We start from the raw sequence: 3,795 nt of genomic DNA on the forward strand, positions 1-3,795 counted from the left end.
TAAAAATTTGCAGTAATAAAATTTAAATTTTATTAATATACATATAATATACCTTAGTATACTCATACATAGCTGAAAAATTATACTTTCCACATATTTGTTTAACTTTTATAAAGGTTGCAGTTTGTGGTTAGTTTTTGTTGGATATTGTAGGTGTTTATTTTCAAGTATTAGCTCATAGAGTCTCTACACTCATGCAGAATATATTACAGGAACTGAGGTCCTCTTCTGTTGAATCCAGGAATGCTGCTATCTGTTTTTCTTGTTGTCTGATCATTTTTCTCTATGTATATATGAACAAGGATATTCATGTTCTGGATTTCTTCCAGTTTTGTCAAGCTGATACCTGATAGCTGATAGCTGATAACTGGAGAATATATAATTTTTGAAGATCATTTTAGGAACTATTTCTGATATCTGCACTATCAATGTTGTAGACTTTCTAATACATGTTCAAATGAATGGCTATTCAGGGAGTAAACATGCCTTAGTTACTGTTGTTTTGTCTTTTTAAAAGAAGAAATGTGAAAGGGATGGGGGTTGAGGTAAGGGACTCTGAGGGGGAAAATAGGAAGGAGGGCAGCATTTGAGACATAAAGAAATTAATAAAATGAATAAATACAAAAAATAAGCAGAAGTCAAAATATACAGAAAAATATCAGATTTAATTGATAGGAAACAATACTCTTTTGTATCGTACCCCACTCCTGAATTTTATATTACATAATCCATCTAATAACTAATTCTCAAAAATTAGATAATTGAAAAAAAACATATTACAAGTACCACAGTTGGTTGACCAAATCATAAAAGCAATGTTTGTACTACTGTACACTCTCTATATTCTATGCCCATATCCAATCCAGAAATCCATTGACATTCAATTATTACATACTGTACGTTATTCTATTCTGTGATAATTCATTACTATTTTTATCTTCTATGACCAGACCTTTGAAGAGAAATAATTACTTTGGTAGAATGTCTCTGATTTTGGATTTGCCTAGCGTTTTTTTCTTTTTTAGGTTGAGATTGTATGTACTTGATGCAGATACCAAAAATTGTTTCCTGCTTTTTTTGTCTCAGTTCAGCACTAGGTGGACACCTGGCATCTTAATATCGCCCCATTAGGGAGCAATGAAATTATTTTAAATTATTTTCCTTTGATAGTTAAAAAATATTTTAATGTATTTTTCTATTGGATTTCCTTTTAAAGTAATAGAAGTTTTAGAAGAATTACTTAAATACTATGAAAAGACTGTGTGTCTCTTCAAAATTTTAGGCTTTGTTTTCAGTTTCTCGGTCATTTTTTTTCCAAAACTTTGGCCTTAATGGTCCTTCCTACCTCTAAGTAGACTCAAAACAAGACTTCTGAGGAAAATATAATCAATGTCTTAATGTTTGGGTGACTCATGACTCAAACAATACTCTAGTTTTAGTATCACTGTAATTTATATTTTAAAATCTTCCATATTGTCTGCACACCAAAATGGAATTCTATTTTTCTTTCATTATACACATAAAGACCCAAGATTCTAATTTTATTTTATTGGGGAATAACAACCAGTATCTAATTTTCTAACACTAGCTGACCTTTTATATTAGTCTTCTGTCACTTGTAAACTCACTTATTTTCCTTTATAATGTGTGCATGCATGCAGATGTGTTTGTGTGTGTGTGTGTGTGTGTGTGTGTGTGTGTGTGTGTGTGTTTGTGTTTATCTGAAACTATGATGTTGATTTTGAGAATCACCTGGCTGAAATTCTTTTCCAACATCCTGTTAGAAATCATAAAAGGGAAGAATGATTACTCCTGTTCCAAAATCATAGGCGCTGGGTGCCCAAATCTGACATGTGGACTGACCAAATGGTACACAAAGCAGAGTCTAACAATTCACTCCCCTGAGAACTACTTAGGAGTTCCAGTCCAGTGAAATGAATTTACATGTACTGAGGAATATGGAATTGTAGCAAAATGAGCTGAGATCACTTGGAAGTATTTCTTGGAAGATCTCCAAATAGCTAAGAAAGGATACAGAGAACTTTCAAGGACCCTGAGACATTAGCATGTGGTTTAAACTCTGCCCAGATCAAAATATTTAAGTACTGGACTAATCTACTAAACTTGTTTAATAGTAATCGTACTTTACCACTGTTTGCAATTAAGAATGGTGGTGAATGTAGAGAACACTCTAAAACAAAGTTATGTTTCTAAAAGTTTGTTTCAAGACAGACAGAAAGAGCACAGTGGTTTTGTTTTCTTTCTTTCACAGACTATGCACCTTTTTGAAAAAGCACTTTGTGATCCTCAATTACCTATTTGTTATCACAACTTTCTTCAGACCCAGAGTTTTTCTCAATGCAGCCTTGACTTCTTGTTTATTTAGGCTTTAGATGATGGTGTTCAGCATGAATGTCACTGCTGTATAGACCAAGAGATTATCAACTCCTGATGGGTGATTAGATTTGGGCCTCAAGTAGTTTTGTCCCAAACCTACAGGGCATCCCATTCTCCATGAAATAATTGCCAAATGGACACACAGACCGCGACTCATTTGGGTTGCATAGTGAAGCTGGGCCATACGCTGGGCAAAGGCATGGGTGCCAATATGCATCACTCAGTTATACCAAAAAGTGTGAAGAAAAACATCTGTGTGGTACATCCCTCCTGAGAGAGTCGTAAGTACAAGGCTCTCCACAACTTAGGTGTGACAAAGCCCATGTAACCAATTTCCAGGATACATAAGTTCACCAGAAAGAAGTACATGGGGGTGTGTAGAGATGGACTGGTGAAGATAGCTAAGGCAATGAGAGAAGAATGTGGGTGAACAGAAGGAAGCATTCTCCAGGGACCTCAGAGAACTTGGCATTTGCAAAGCATTTGACAGTCAAGCCCTTCTCCTGCCACAAAGAGCAATTGACATAATTGACACTCATCTCCAGAAACACAGAACAGTAAGCAATTTTTAGGATTATTGTAGATGAGAGATATTAATTTTTTAGTATTTTAAAGCCTCAGTTACTTCAGAGTCAAAGTCAGTCTGCAGTTACAAAAATCAAAGCTTAGAAAAGATTTTTTTCTCACATAATTTCATATCTTATACTTTCTCTCTTAACACCAGGGAATTTTTCAAAGTGTGCTAAGCATTGAGCCAAGTGTCCAAATATTTACAAAAGAATTTGGAAACATGTAGTCCTGGACTAATGATGCTCAGGCGGAAGATTTATCTTCGGTTTAAGTTCAGTTTTACAGGCTGTATAAGCTATCATTCAAATGAAGGAAAAGAAAACCTTGAGTGTATCTCGATTTTTACACATTCTTATCATTAACTAGTTATCAATGTTATACAGAAAAACTGATCCACCCACTCATCTCTATGCTTTCCTGATGCCACAGGTATAGTCTCTCCAACCACCCTGTGTGTGTGTGTGTGTGTGTGTGTGTGTGTGTGTGTGTGTTTGTGTGTGTGTGTGTGTGTGTGTTGGGCCCAGATTTTTCTCTGTTTGCCATTATGAATATTCAAACCCACATAATAAAGTTATCATTTCCTCAAGACTCATCATTTTTGAAGATGAATTAAAATCAAATAATCATTGGATAAATAAATAATTACTGGTTTACATACATAAATTTAAAGGCAGTGAACATCTAGATGTCTGCACAATAATGATGTGGACAGAAACAAATCTTAAGAAGTGTAAAATGAGCCATGAAAGAGAAGAAGGATCAACCAAACAAGACCATAATTCTTCATGATGCATCGTTCAATATGGCACCTGTTATCTGTAACTTAAT

The 3,795-nt window shown here is 34.6% G+C and overlaps 1 pseudogene; it reads right to left on the reverse strand.

The window, feature by feature from the left end:
• Positions 1 to 2,311: 2,311 nt before the first annotated feature.
• LOC147997993 (olfactory receptor 10A5-like) lies at positions 2,312 to 2,936 on the reverse strand (annotated as a pseudogene).
• Between the last annotated feature and the right edge of the window lie 859 nt (positions 2,937 to 3,795).

Source organism: Rattus norvegicus, chromosome Y (assembly GCF_021556685.1).
Source record: "Rattus norvegicus strain SHRSP/BbbUtx chromosome Y, alternate assembly SHRSP_T2T, whole genome shotgun sequence".
Taxonomy (NCBI): domain Eukaryota; kingdom Metazoa; phylum Chordata; class Mammalia; order Rodentia; family Muridae; genus Rattus; species Rattus norvegicus.